The sequence below is a fragment of the Desmodus rotundus genome, chromosome 1 (genome assembly GCF_022682495.2).
Source record: "Desmodus rotundus isolate HL8 chromosome 1, HLdesRot8A.1, whole genome shotgun sequence".
Classification (NCBI taxonomy): Eukaryota; Metazoa; Chordata; class Mammalia; order Chiroptera; family Phyllostomidae; genus Desmodus; species Desmodus rotundus.
Genome location: NC_071387.1, coordinates 115,140,429 through 115,156,412, shown reverse-complemented (window position 1 = coordinate 115,156,412; position 15,984 = coordinate 115,140,429). Strand labels below are relative to the sequence as shown.

Sequence of the window (15,984 nt, the reverse complement as noted above, 5' to 3'; positions counted from 1 at the left end):
AGAGCCGCTCAAAGGCGCATGCTCCTTGTAGGCACAGTCCTAGATTAATTTTGAATTAATTAATTAATTCTCAAGTGCTGGACTGGACCCAGCACTGCATGCACAGGAACTTCCTATCCATTCCCACATTTGGACAAGTCTTCCCAATGGTCTTGGGATATATATAAAGTCTAAAGTGCTTGGGAAATATGCAAAGCATCCAGTTCATAGTAAGCATTACTGTGTAAGTGTTAGCTCTAATACTGGTACTAATAATTAGTTATCAGCATTTTCATCATCATAGTTATCATCATAATTTTCTTTCATGTCCTGGTTGGTCCTTTTCACTTAATGGTCTGTGTTGATTGGGAACCAATGAGTCACTTGACTGATTGGGGTTTATGTCCCAGTGGAAGAGAATAATGAGAATATGAGCGAAAGGAAGGTTGCTCTAGTTGGAGATTAGTGTTTCAGGTTTTAGCTGTGGGAGTGGAACAGAGCGAGGTGTTGGCAGTGATGGGCTTTGTATTACCCAAGCTTCCCAGCTTGAGGTCCTGAGCTCCTGGGGATATACAGATAGCAAAAAGGACAATTAATGGAAAGATGCATGGCTTTCAATGAACAAAAATTATGGAGAGTGCCAATAGAATATAAAAATGCTGGCTTGCAAACCACCTGAATAGCAGAAGCAAGTGCTTTATTGCTAGCTTAAAAGGAGACTGTATTTTTTTTTAATAAATGAGGAAAAGCCATAGGCTGATGAGAATGCTGAAGAAATGGAGTGTGACATTTAATAGAAGTTTGAATTAATCTAGTACTGTGGTTCTCAAGGGGGTGGGAGGGAATTTTGTCCCCCAGGGGACATGTGGTAATGTATGGTGACATTTTTGGTCATCACAACTAGGGATACTGCTGGCATGCAGTGGTTAGAGGGCAAGGTTGCAGTTAAGCCTCCTACAATGCACAGGATGGCCCCGCAGTGAAGAATTATGCAGCCCAAAATGTCAATAGTGCTGAGGCTGAGAAGTTTGCATCTAGGGTGAGAGTTCGAGGCTCATAGAATCAGAGCCCCAGAGGGGACCATAGAGATCATAAAGTTATGTGGTTTTTGAGTGACATCCTTCAGATTCCACAGAGTGGAGTGAGGAGGCCCTGGGAGATCCAGTGGGAGCAGTGGGGAAGGGGGGTCTCCAGACGTCACCAGACGACAGGCCCTCCTTCCCTCTGCTCTTGTGTGGGGTGAGCGACCAAACATTTCAGCTGGGTGTTATTGCTGCTCAGCAGAAGTGTGAAAGACCATAATGAACACATATAACTGGATACAATAAAAGAGATCTTCATTTATTGAGAATCGTATGGAGACTATTTACAGAGGTACTTACTGCGCCTACCCTGCAGTTGTCTCTGAACATTTAGAGGGAATAGGATTTACAGCTGAAATTACCCAATTCCAGTACATATTCTAGAAGTTGGAGATTTAAATAACCACAGCCTATATTTTGCCTCCTCCAAACATAGAGTGGTAAGGGCCAGGAAAGGTAAGGACACACAGGGTGTCCTGCTGTCTTCCTGCTTGGTGGCTGCCTGGCACTGTGTTTGGGGGAGTTTCCACCATGCATCCTGTCTTTCTAAGGTCACACAGAAACCCACCTGCCCACCTCCCGTGAAACTAAGGTCAGCCATGAGAGCCAGCTTCTCCAATCAGGCTCACCTGTGCGAAGGTTGGGGCAGGGAGAAGGTGGTACCACAGGAAATCCATTTCGGTGTCAGGGAGGAGAAAACCCTGAAAGGCATTTTGTTTCTAGCATGACCAAATGGCTCCTGGATTAGGACCTTCTTTAATACATTCCTGTTCTGCTAAACTGCTAGGGTCTGTGTGTCGCAACTCAGAACTCTGCCTGATGAGGAAGGAGAAATGGTACAATAGAAGCATCTCAGAGACCAAATCACTTACCATTTCTGCATATTTTCCTGAAATATGCATTGTAATCATTAGATAAACCTTCACTGTTCCTACCTCCTCTATGCTGCCCTCACTAATTGGGCAGATTTTGGAAGAACTCACTAACAGCAGCATCTTGTCCATAGACTAGAAGTTGTCTTTTACAGTTGAGTTCAAGACCAGTGGTTTTATGAGAGGGGCTTTGCACTGCCTAGGGTAACCATTTACATGACTGACTGTACTTCAATTAAAAAAAAAATGTTTCAAGTAAGGTAAAAGCAACAAGTTTTTTTTTTTCACCCAGTTTTTCACCATGTTGCTCAGCACACATGGCTTCAAGTGGGCTCAGTCTTAATAGATTCTCGGAAGGTGCCACCGAGAAAAGGGCCATGATAGGCTGAGAAAGCTGCCTTGATTACAGCTCAGCCCAGCTTCAAATGACACTCAAGTAGTTAACTGATGATTCAGACGAGAGAATTGGTGACTGATAAACAGAACAGACCTTTTCTTTTCAGCTGGTTAGTGAGAAAGCAGTCTTCCTAATTCAGTCTTAGAGGATGACTTTTTCTTGCTGGAACTCATTTATTTGCAAATAGGAAGTTGTTTAAACATCAGTAGAAATGTCCAGAGATTGTATAATCTAAGATTATGTTTGCAGAGATGGCATCAAGCTCGTGTTCAGATGAATAACATAATTGCTTTTGAGTGGGCCTGGCTTGAAGAGCTGCTAATGGTGTCTGAGTCGAGGGTTGCTCTGACGTTCTCAGGCAACAGGACCCACTTCGTGGCCACTCCTGCTATTTTTCTAGAAAGCGTTCAAACAGAAACACTATAACAGAGCTGCTTTTATGAGCGGTGTCACATCTTCCTTAATGCTGATGGAGCCATATATATTCTTTCTCCTTTGAAGTGAATCCCTTTTTAACCAGGCAGGCCTGTCCTTGCAGATGATTTTGCTGCCTGGTGTGCTTCCATCTTTTAGTGACCCTAACTCATGTTTTCTAGGCCATCGTAACACCAGTTGGTCCAATGGTTGAAACTTGGTCCCTGGTGTCAGTCACAGGTTGTGGCTCTTGGGAAACCCTTCTGAGGACTTGTCCATGGTCCTGACTGTGCCCCTCCCAGGTAGGATCTCTGCTGCCAGTCCTCTGGGCTACCAGCACAATGCCCTCCATGGCCTCTTCTGCTCCCATGGGAAGTCTCCTATTGCTGTGGCACACAAAATGCCAGCATCGTGGGTGGCACAGTGCCCACCACAGGCACAGCTGTCCACACTTGGCCAGGCTGCTTTGGGGACACATGTTGCCCGCCACTGGTATCTGATGTCAAGGATCACCACTGTGTCTCTCATCATTGCAGAAGGGGCTGGTGCTACTCCACTGAGACGTTGTGCTTTCAAAACCCAGTGGGGATTTTCCTGAATGATCCCTTTCACTGCAGCCCAGTCAGCACAGAGCTCAAGGGAAGAAGCCTTTGCAGCTTGCCTGTGAAGCTCATGAGACATACACCCACATCCTGAGCTTGCAGTTACCTCTTCCCTTTGAGTGTGGCCCCCAGCTTTGTACCAAACTTGTGTACTTGTTCAGTAGGTAGCTGTGAGTCCCTTATAAAAGCTCACCTGATGAGTCCTAACAGACTCAGCTTACTTGAAAGCTGGGTGTAATGACTTGGTGATATTTTGCCATGGCCCAGCTGAACTACACTTCCTGGTATTCCCTCCCCTAGATGTTTTCCCGTAGGATGGACCAAAGAGAAACCTCTTTGTATGGGAAATGTGGCAGCTGGAGGTGAGGCAGTAGCCATTTTGTAGCTCACACTCGTTGCCGCTCATCTGCTGACTCCAGCTACAATAGGGCATAGTACTTCCTCTTAGAAATTAATAATCTAATTGTTGCCCATTCCTGGTTGGAGCAAAATCATGTTTCACTGACCCCAATTTTACAGTAATAGAACAAATAAAGCTCTAGCTAAGCTACCAATTTTCAACAGATCTGAATGACTTACGGTGAATTTAATATATTTTCTCCTGGTCTTGACTGTCCCTGTAGTGGCAGAGACATCATTTTCATGATTTCTTAGGCAATTGAGACCTGTCAATGTTACTCATAGGAATGCAACCTGGAGCCCAGATTCTTGAACTTGATCAGCACCAGGATTACATGGGACAGTTCTCAGTGTCACCCCCAGATTTTCTCATTCAGCAGGTCAAGGGTGATTTGCATTTTTGACAAGTTCCCAGGCGATGCTGATGTGGTGGTCTGGGGCCATGCCCTGAGAACCTTGGCAGAGAGCAAGACCAGAAGATAGGTCAGCTTGACAGAGACACCTAAATCTAGCCCTAAAATACCTCATTCACACCCACCTATTCTAGACAAAGAGAGAATTAGGCCCAGAAGCCTGAAATAAGGTCAGGAGATTCAGACAAAATAGACAACCTGCTATAATCAACAGACTCTGGAGACAGATACTCACTATGGGAAGTGACGCAACTGCTCTGAGCCTGTAAAGAGGGAGATGATACCAGCTATCACATAGGGTTGTTGTGAGAAGTGACAGAGATAAAGTACAGAAGGTGCTGGCATGATGTCTGGCCAGAAAAAGCTCTCACTAGATGGAATGACAGCCAGATGGAATAACTAGGTAGAAAGAAAGATAACTCAGTAGAATGGTAGAATGGTGGCATGATAGCAAGGTCCCAGAAAGTGTTTGTAGGGCCCATGGGGGATGTAGTCAGGGGAACAGCAACTTGAGTGTCACGGGCAAGGGGAGTTAGACCCTTCAAAACATTGGCCTTCTGGAGCCCTGGGCTCTGTGTCAAGCTCTTTCTGCCTGGCCTTCATGGTACTGCTAAGTAGTTGGGGAAAGGGGGATGGTGGTGGGAGTAGGGGAAGGGCGGTGGTACAGGTGTTTCAGTATTTTTCCTTAGGCAGGGAATGTAAGAAGCTGTCAAAACAACATTTCTCCACTAGTTGCATTTCACAGCCAATGATTTGTAGTGAGGGCCATCGTGGCAGAGAAGCACGAAGTCTTATTTATATGTTTGTTCTCTGCCTTGCTCTGGGAAGATTTAGAGCGCCCACACACCCCAGTATATTAATCCATTCTCTGTGCCTGTGGAGAGAGGCAGAGTGCCATTAGCAGCCCAGGCAGGTTGGCCTAGCAGAGTGGTCTTAGGAGCAGACCCAGCACCATGTTGGCGCAGCCGGGGGAAGATCCCTGGAGCAGCTGTGCAGAGGACCTGTTCACACAGAAACTGCTGAGCCCCATGCAGCTTTTCTGATTCATAAGGCCTGGGGCAACCTGGGGGTTGGCATTTCCAATAAGTTTCCCAATATTGCTGGTCAGGAGGCATTTTGAGAAGCACTGACCTGGGAAACCTATGCTAAGTTCTCTCTTCTGTAAGCATGAACCAGATTCTGTGTCCATGCTTTGGGAATAACAGGGCCTGTTTTAGGTCCTCTTTCCCACCCACAGAGCTTCCAGGGGCCTCTCACTTATACACACCTTCCTTAATGCTTCGTGTGCCAGAACTTTCCAATCCTGCTACCTGTAGAAAGCCTCAGTTCTTTGGCTCTTATTCTCAGAGCCTTGCCCGGAGCCAGCATCCTAATCCTCTGGCAGAGGAGTCCAACCTTTTGGTGTTCCGGGCCACACTGGAAGAAGAAAAGTTGTCTTGGGTAATACATTAAATATATTGAGACATATAATCACAAAAAAACTCATACTGTTTTAAGTAAATTTATGATTTTGTGTTGGGCCACATTCATAGCCATCCTGGGCTGTATGAGGCCTGTGGGCTGCAGGTTGGACACCCCTGGATAATATCTGATGGGTGGTTCTTCCCTGGCAGGGCAGAGGAGACAGGTTTTGGTGACTGGGGGACCTGGATTTAAAAGGTAAGTTGGCCAGAGTGTTCGTAGGCACAGAGACCTGGTGGAGCCAGTGGGAGACAGGGCTGGCCCTCTCGGGGGGGTGAGGAGGTCCTTAGCATCGGAGGGGGCATTTCCCTAGGAAAACTGCATGGCAAACAGCCTGTTTAGTGGCCACCACATCGGTGAGGCCACTGGCCACAGCTTGATCCAAGGGACCCAAAATGAGGAGAGGGCCCTCTTCCAGCACTGACATCCTCCAGTGACACAAGACAATCTCTGCCTCCTCTCCCAGCACACCCCATCCTGCCTTTCTGTCCCCAAGGCCCAACCTCAGAGGGTTAAGGAGTTAGGCCACGGAGGATGAGGACAGAGGTACTTCAGAGCCTGACATGCCCTCATCCTAGTCCCAGACCCTTCCAGCCGTCCTGGGATAGCGCAGAGGACTGAAGCAGAATGGGATCCATGTTCTCCACTGGACTGATCTAAATGTCCCTAAATGAAAATGGCCTGAAGTGAAGAAATCTTTCCCTGGGAGGGGAATTTGGATCCCTGTTGTTGAGCAGGGAGCAGAGACTGGATAAATAAATCATTTAATGTTCTGTCTCCAAGGAGTTGACCTTCTGCTGCACATTAGTTCGCTCAGGTCGCCATAACAATTTACCACAAGCAGGGCGGCTTAAACAACAGAAATTTATTGTCTCACAGTTCTGGAGGCTGCAAATTTGAGAATAAGGTGTTGGCAGGGTTAGTTCCTTCTGAGGCCTCTTTTCTTGGCTTGTAGATGGCCGTCTTCTCTGTGTGGTGTGGCCTCTGTGTGTGTGTGCGTGTCCGAGTTTCCTTTTCTGATAAGAACACCAGCCACATTGGATGAGGGCCCACCCTAATGACCTATTTTAACTTAATTATCTCTTTAAAGGCCCTATCTCCAAGTTCATTCTCACTGAGGTACTGAGGATTTAAACATACAAGTTTTTCTGGCCCTAGCTGGGTGACTCAGTTGGTTGGAGCTTCATCCCCCGAACCAAATGGTCTGGGTTTGATTCCCAGTCAGGGAGCTTGCCTAGATTGTGGGTTTGGACCCCAGTTGAGGCACATAAGTGAGGCAACTGATCAATGTTTCTCTCTCTCTCAAAAAAAAGAAATCAATAAAGGTATGCTTGGGCAAGGAGTCAAAAAATATGAGTTTTTCTGGAGAGAGGACACAGTTCATAACATTCTATTATATGTGCATGTGCCGTGTCCTTTGGGAAGTGCGTTGACTTCCTGGAGAGCACACACTCAAAGGACTGCCTGCCAAGGTCAGTTGCATCACTGCTGCCGCCCAGGCCTGCTGTCTTGGCTGCTGAGGAACAGCAGGGCCAGAGTGACAGGAATACCACCTGTGGGACTCCAGCGGGAATAGCTCGCGTGGGCAACCCAGGTGCTCTTTGCAGCAATTCGTCCCACAGATGGCTGGGACTTCGGGGAAGAAGAACGTTCACAACATACTTTGGAAAAGGCAGTTTTGTAAAGCAGACGGTACCGCACGATTCTACTTGACAAGGACGTGTGTGCGCACATGCACCTGTGAGCGTGTTCCAGTCCTTGCCAGCAAAGAGTCTGATGTGACAGCCCACAGTGGGGTGGGAAGGGGGGGATTGCCATTTTTAAAAATTCTTACCTATATATGTCAAATTTTCTGCAACGAATTTATATATTACCTTGGTAATATAAAAGGGAGAAAGGGCTACATAACAAAGAAACAAAGAAGGCAGATTTGGAGAAGTGAATACCTGGCTTCAGAGTTGAGGTCAGTGAATAGAATTTGGATTTCTGAGTCAGGACTTAAAATGGTGTCAAATATCCAGAAATAGCAAAATGAAAACCACCAGATCAATAAAATAGTATTTAATAAGAATCGATTGTATATATAACAATAGTTTGCAAACTTGGAGCTTCCAAAACCAAAACTGATGCGGAGCTCAGAGGCATGAGGTTACAGGATGGCTTCCAAAGTGAAAACGTTAGTTGTTTAACCTTTACAAAGACTGGTTGACTGGTTATCACAATGCGGGTTTCCAGAGGACTGAGGAGTGGCTGAAGTTGTTATACCATTTTTACAAGTGTGACTGCTTTCTCTTATGGTTATCAGAAGCAATTACAATAAATAAGTTAAATTTGGCTCATATTCATGAAATAAGCTAGATTTAGTTTTGCTTCTGTGGTGTAAGTGGTTTTGTGTGCTCAGGGAATTTTCGAGTCTGGTCTCTATTTTGTATTTAATTTTAACAGATGTCAGAGTCATGGGCTTGGGGGCACAGAGAGAATGGGGTGTGGACTTTGGCCATTACCCAGAGTTACAATGGCCGGAAGCAGAGGATGGGGATATGGTGGAGAGTAGGAGTAGAGGACCCTTCTGTACAGCTGTGAAGCAGCAACAAACGAAGGATTGAGCCACCTCACAAAACCCTGGGGATGGATGTTCCAGTCAGATACCTGCATCCAAGAGATGCATAAGGTTGAAACAGATGACATTTAAGGTCCCCTCTAACCCTGAGATTCTATGGTTCTGTGAAAACGAAAACCCATGAGTTAAGCTATCTTTGAGGACAGGTTGACATTTGATACTAAAGAGCAGTTGTTGATATTTTCTTTGAAATCTACACTGTGCCAACTCTACCGGTAAGGATGACCTACAGGATGTTGGAATACTCTGTTAATCTCCACAGTAACTCTTTTGGCAGAAGTATATTCTTAGGAGAATGCAACGGCAGAAAGACAGTGTGCTGTTATTTGTTCATGTCTGAACCTCATGTTCATTTAATGAAATGGAATTTCTTTCTCAGATTTTCCCTTTCCCTGCATCTAAATACTGTACCATTACCTGTAGTTGGGCCCCAGTGTTGGCAGGCTCTGGGGGCGGGCTTATCATTTACCGGTATTTTGCATGAACCTATAACATTTTTTATCTTGAATGAGGTGGATTTATAGACAGTGTTGTAAGTGGGAGAGATGGACTGTAACTCAAACTTGCTCACAGACTGTAGGCTCAGATCACTAGTAGGAGAAGGTACTGCATATAGCATCATTTGCATTAATGGTATAATCATTTTATGAGTGCTTTAAAGATTCTAAGGAAAAACATCTTTAAAAATCAGACAAATCATGAAAAGGGGTGTTTGCTCTAGCTTCCATCTGCCTGAAATGCTCTCCCAATTTCTCTTCACCTACTCACATTTTATCTACTCCTCCAGAACCATTTCAAATCTATATTCTTCCTCTATAAACCCAATTCTGCCTCATCCTTCCCAATTGATTGCTTTCTTCTGTAAATTTCCTAGAGCAATTATTGACAATTGATTGCACCGCTTCGTGCTGTCTTTTATAGTCTTGAACCTCTATTAAACATTTTTGCATGCTAATGTCTCCTCATAGTGTTTAGTAAAATGCTGTGAAAACAATTGGCATTCAGTAAAGATTCTCTGATTTGTTTGGAAAGCCACTATTATTGTAAGCAGTAAGTGTTTACTGCACAATGATTTTATACTCAGCTGAGGCAGACCCTGATGGTGTCTTCCTCACCCCTCCACACTACCAGCACCTAAGAGACACCCCTTTTCGTATGCTGACTTGTCTGACTCTCAACTTCCTTCTCTCTGTTGATCTCCTGCACTTGACCTTAGCCATCCACTCCCATGGCCATAATTCCAGAACTCGTCGTAACTTAACAAAGCAGTAACTCCACCACCTCGTGGCTTGCTGCCCTGGCTCACCACTCTGAGTGTCCTTTGATAGCATCAGAACCTGCAGCACTTCCCCTTCTTCTTCCTTCCGGGGCACTCTTTTTTCATCACTTCCTCCTTATCTAGTTTAGATTCCAGGACTCATTTTTTCAATCACACCCTCACTACACATGAAATGCTCTTCTTCCGGTGTCTTTTTATAAACATATGGCCAAGCCTCAACCCTGGATGGGTCTCCTCCTATGTGAACTCATGCCCTAAGTGGTGTTAAGGATCCTTACCACAGGGCATGTGGGCTCCTGATCACCAACCCCATGCAGACCTCCCTCTGCCACAGTGTGAGAGCCATTCCAACTCCCCAGAGGTAGTGTTTCAGTTTAGTCACCCTCCCAAGTCTGTGACCTCCCTTCTCCCATGTGCTCCCAGCAAGTGAGCACATTTTCTGTTGCACAGAGGAAGCAGGAGCCATCCTCATCCTCAGGATTGCAAGTACACACTTTTGGAAATCTGTCCACAACTAGGCTCCTTCACATACACTTGGGGTTCAACCCCCATCTTTGCAGACACTTTGCATGTGAACTGATGAGCCTTTTGCTCTCCTATTTATTTATTAACCTTCTGCCCTTAAATGGGTCTCTCCCATTTGCCTTTAAACATGCTGAGCTCTCACATTAAAAAAAAAAAACAAAACAATTAATGTCATATTGTGGACATGTACTCCCTCTTACTCCGCAGGATGAATCCTCTAAATTTTTGCTCACTATTGCCTCACTTCCCATTCATTCCTGTGGCAGACTGTCTTTTCCAAAGATAACCCCAGGATAAATCCCATCTTTCATGCTCTTCTTATATTGTACTGTTGACTCTTGCATGGAGACATGGGGGCCTGGGAGGACCTTCACAACTGTCTCAGTCAATAGAATGTGGTGGAGTATTGCAGCCTGACCTTTGAGATTTGGTCATAACAGACAATATGGTGCCTCTTTCTATCTGTCTGTCTCAACACACATCTTGGGAGCCTTGACCAACATGTAAGAAGTCTGGGTTCTCCAAAGCCACCATGCGGGATAGACCATGTGGAGGGACCACATGGACACTGGGAGAGATGCCCAAGAACACCTGCTGTTCCAGCCCAGCTGTTCAAGTCTTCCCAGTATCAAACACTAGACATAGCCATGAGGAAGGCTTTGGATGATTCCAGGTCCCCAGCCTTTGAACTGCCCCAGCTCACAATGAGCAGAGCAGAAACAAAGCATCTCCACTGAACTCTGCCCAAAATATAGATTTGTGAACTAAATTTGTGAGCAAAAGTATTGGTTTTAAGCCACTAAGTTTTAGGGTGATTTGTCACACAGCATTAGCTAACCAAGTCAACTCCCAAACCTACTCAAAACCACCTTTGCCTTGTCATATGCTTGATATATCTCACCACATTGCTAAGTCTAACAAATATGGTTCAGACTTCCACTTTCCAGGCAATTAGCCATCTATACTGTTGACCTCTCCCACCTTGACATGCTGGGTTCTCTTGGTATCAATTGTATAATTCTCTTCTGGACTCTTATATTTCTCTCTACTTCTCAGGCTTCTTCCACCTCCTTTTCTTATATCATTCTTTCCCTAACTATTAAATACTGAAATTCTTTAAAACTCAAGCCCAGACTTTCTTCTCTTCTAACTCTGTGCCCTCTCCTAGGCAGTTCTTCCATGGTCACATTTCAGTGACCGCTTCTGTGCACATGAGTCAAATGCACGTCACTCATCTGAGCTCCTGACCCGTTACTAGTCATTCCCTCCTGGGACTGTCAAAGACCCCTGAAATTCAACATGACCAAGATTTCAAAACCATTCTCATGATCTGCTTCTCCCCACACCGGCACTGCCTTGGGGTTGGTGAGACTTGGTCATTATGGGGGTGCCATTTCTACCTAGTATTTGAGTAAGACAGATAAAGTTCCTGCCTTCATGGAGCTTTTTTTTCTAGATGCTTGGGGCAGACAATCAAATATGGTAAACATGGTAATAAATAAGCAAACTAAAAGATAGTTGCAAACATCAGATGGCAGCTTTCACAACGATAGAGTGCTGGAAGGTCTGAGTGGTCATGAAGAGGGGACATGAGTGACAAAGCTGAGATGTGAGTGACAAAAAGAGCCACCTTGCAATGAAAAAGAATGAAGTACTGGTACATGCCAAAAGGTAGATGAACCTTGAAAACATGAAGCCAGTGAAAGAAACCAGACACAAGAGACCACATATTACATGATCCCATTTATAGGAAATGTTCAGAAGAGGTAAATCTATACAGAGAGAAAGTAGGCTGTGATTTGCCTTGGGCTAAGGGGCTGAGCAGAAATACGGAGTGACTGCTAATGGGTGTGGGGTTTATTTTTGGAGTGATGGAAATGTTCTGAACTCAGTTGTGGTCATAATTGCTCAACTCTGAAAACACTAGTGACCACTGAGTTATTCACTTTGAATGAGGGAATGGTAAGGTATGTGAATTCTATCTCAATAAAGCTTTTGTAAAAATAAAACTGAGCCAAAATGTAGAGATTAGGTGGCAAGAGCCTTCATGGCAGAGAGAAACTTGAGATGGAAACAAAATCTCGGAATTCAGAGGGAGCTTAATGAATTCCATGGTGCACGCTAGAGAGTGAAGGGAGTGGTGGTCTGAGATGAACAAAGAGGGAGACAGCAGCCAGGTCACGCAGGAAAGCCAGAAATGGGACTTGAATTGTGTCCTAAATGGGAGGAAACCCATGGTGTGATCTAAACCGGTAGTGGCACGATCTGGTTTGAAAAGATCCCTCCAGCTGCCGGGCGGACAGTGGGCTGTAGAGGACACGTGGAGGCAGGGAGACTGCAGAGGCTGCTGCAAGTGGGCAGGCAGGACACGGTGGTGGTCGGATTACAGTGGGAATGATGGTGATGGGAAGAATTGGGTAGATTTGGGACGTGTTTTGGAGCTTTTGTCAACAGAGTCTGTGGGTATTAAATATGAGGGTGATCCCCACACCCTTAGCTTGAGTAGTGGGGTGGAGGATGACAGTGTCATTTCTTGAAATGGCAGAGACTGGGGGATATATGTTGGGGGATGATTTAAGAGTTTTATTTGGTTATATTAAATCTGAGAAACCTATTGGCCATTCACATGGAAATGCTGAGTATTTGGCTGGATATATGGGTCTGCAGAAATCAGGGCTGATGTCAGAGATTTGGCAGCTCAGTGTTGTTATTTAAACCCAAGGGGCTGAAGAGTTCACGGAAGGAAAATGGGCAGTTACATACAGATAAAAGGAGACACCACACAGAGCCTTGGGGACAGCGACAGGTAGAGGAGCAGCCTGAGAGCGAAGAGGAAAGTGCAAGATACCTTTGATCAAAGGAAAAGTGGGTGGTCCTGCTGCCCAGCCAGCTACTCGGCCAGAAACATCATTCTAAACATGTCCCTTACCCTCCACGTCCCCTTCAGCCACTGATGCTTTGTCCTGAGTATCTCCCCAACCTCTCTGCCCCTCTGCCACTCTGTGGTAGCCACCATGGACTAAGTTACTGCATCTCTCACTTGCGCCTCTGCTGTAGTCTTCATGGCAGTTTACCTCCATCCTCTCCTGACATTCTCTCCTTCCTATCCCGAAATGCAATCCCAGGCTTTTTGTCAAAATACAAATTGGATCACATCCCACAGGCTTGAGCTGCTCACACACTACATAATGCAGTGGCCTCCCTTGGCTTTTAGGATTAGGAGTCTAATTGTTTACTTGGCCCACAGAGCTGGGTGCTCTTATCTTCATCTTTCCAGCCCCAGCTGGAACAGTCTCAACCCTTGCTTTATTTTTTCCCACCACACCAGCCCTCCTCTTCTTCCTACAACATCACCTCCTGCCCCAGGGTCTTTGCACATACTGGTCCCCCTGCGGGGATGTCCTCTGCTCCCTCTTCCACCCGTTAATTCCTTCTCATCTCTCTTCTAGAGAACCCCCAGGGCATTCTTGACAGATCAGATTCCTCCATTTATATGCTTCTAGCATGTGCTTCTCCTTCTAAGTGTTCAATTGCAGTTAATTGTGTGATTATTTTTGATCCCATCTGCTGCCCATCCACCCCCTGTCCCAATGTAAGCTCCTTGAAGACTCGCCATAGGTGCCTACCCTTAAAGAAATTGGCAAAAAATGTGAGGACAGAAAGTGATTACTTATGTTTTTGTGGCATTGAATATTTATCTCTCTGATTGTGCAACCCAACATTGCTCTCAGCTCCTTAACACACACCATGTATACACACCTAGAATGTGGAAGCCACAAGCTCTGTGGCTCTAGTTTCTCTCTTTCTACCCCGTGGCTAAGGCAAACCCAAGAATCAAAGCCAAACAGGAGGACACCAGCTGGGGCCGAGAAGGAAGGCTCTAAAAGGCATGCTCTGTGCCCCAGAAGGTCTGAGGTTAGGTCTCCGTCCTCCCTCCTTGTGTGCCCCGCCCTCCCCTGCCAGCACACACATTTCGATCCTGAACTTACTTGGTCACTTACTTTTGTATACAATGAAAGTTAAATTCAGCTCAAATGATGAAAACACTTACTTGATGTTTATGCATACAACCTAGGTGATTTCTGGGGGGCAGGAGGGGAACCTTGTTGTAGGTCCAGAATATTTTGAGATGGTCCTGCTGAAACTGCTGTCTGGAAGTAGACACTCACAGTCCCTTCCGATCCTTGAGTCTGAGTTTTTCGTGGGCCAGCCTTGACACACCAAGACAATGAAACCGGCTCACAACTGTGCACACAGCTGGGCCCCGAGCCAATGTGTTGCTTAATCTTTGAGCTGTGTCCCTTTCCCACAGTCGTCATTTGCATCTTCTGATTACCTGTTTATTACCTGTCAGATGAAAGAGTGATCTAGAACACTGCACAGGTTCCCCCCGGAAGGCAAGGAGCCGAGGTGCAGGGCTGCGGGGCTGGGAAGTGTTTGAACCAGTGAGGAGGAAAAAAAAGGAAGCATCTCCCTCCATGATGAGCCTAATTGTTTTAAGCAGGGGATTTCAAGTTGCACACACCTGGGATCAGCATTCAGCTCACAGGCTTTCCTAAGCTTGTGTGACAGGATAATCTCCTTTGTTCAGTGCCCGAGGAGGATATTTTCTGCATTATTAGACAAGTCAATGAAGATAAAACAAAATATTAACTATTTTAAGCTGCACTAGTCCACCCCAAAGAAATTAAGCTGCCTCATTCTAATTGTACTGGGCTCCCTTATCTTAATGAGACGGGGCTGAGCTGCGGGCTGGGGGCCCAGGTTTGCAAGTCTGCAGCCTCTGACAGGTCCGCGCAGGCTTCACCTCCGGCTTTGCTCCTTTCCCTGGGGTGATTTGCAGAGCTGGGGACCTTGTTCCCAGGTAACGAAAGAAAGAAATGAAACCTCAATGAAGACCACAGGGATGTGACATCCATCAGCATAGTTTAAAAAGTCATTTTAAGTCTCTGTTGCAATTATGTTAAGCCAGCTAATCCTGGATCTGGGCTTTGGCAACTTGGAAATGCTGGGGCAGTTCAGCTTCAGGATTCCAGGACGCAAAACTGCCGGTCCTGTATTTGCATCTATGACACTGTGTAGTTTCCAGTGGACTTTTTCAGACAGAAACCTGGCTCTCATCACATAAACAGGGATACTGTCTGCCCTCTTCCCAGGCTCCTTAGAAGCTAGAGCAGGCATTAATTAAAAACCAGAGAGATGAACGCAGGCAGCTCTGCCCCAGCACGGCAGCTGAGCCCTGGTGTTTTGCTGGAGCTGCTGTGCTTGCTGGTTTAGGTGACTGTCCCCGGCCCATGGCTGCCCACGTCCTGTAGCCCTGGTTTTACAGACTCCCTGCTTTACTTCCCCCAGGGGACTGGTCCCTCCCAAGTTACAACCCTCACTCCCAGGGGCTAGCATGTGACAGGGTCGCTGCCTTCCAGTTCTCTGCTCTGAGTCTTTTGCCTGCTTCTGGAGTGTCAGACCCGGGAAGGGGCCCTGAGCACCTTTGTGTGTGCGTGTTCATGAGTATGTGTGTGTGTGTGTGCACAGTCCCTTATCTGAGTTACCTTCCAGCCACTCGCCTACCCACTCTACTAACTCCCACCTCTGTTAGTTCTTGTGCTCAGCACTGTTCGGGGTGTTTATATTTGCTGTCTTATTTAATCCTCACAAGAATGTTTATGAAGTGGGTCTAATTATCTCCATTTTGTGGTTAAGGAAACACTTGGCTTCCTTGTGCCTTAAACTTGCCTAAAGCTTGTAAGTCAGTGGCAGAGCCAGGATGCAAACCAGAGCCTGCATCTCAGTGTGGGAGGCCACCAAGACCCTCAGACCCCAAGGCTAAGATCTGGGGCAAGCAGTCTACTGGGGGGATGGCCCTAGAAAGCACTACGAAAGGGGGAGCCAAGGCAGTGAAGGGGGCTTTCATGAGCAAGCCATTGCTGGGTTCAGCCTTGGG

At 46.1% G+C, this 15,984-nt stretch overlaps 1 protein-coding gene across 1 annotated transcript in view; it reads left to right on the top strand.

The window, feature by feature from the left end:
* GALNT17 (polypeptide N-acetylgalactosaminyltransferase 17) overlaps nucleotides 1-15,984 on the top strand; it is a 425,240-nt gene that overhangs the window by 256,628 nt on the left and 152,628 nt on the right. The gene's annotated exons all lie outside the window — the stretch shown is intronic.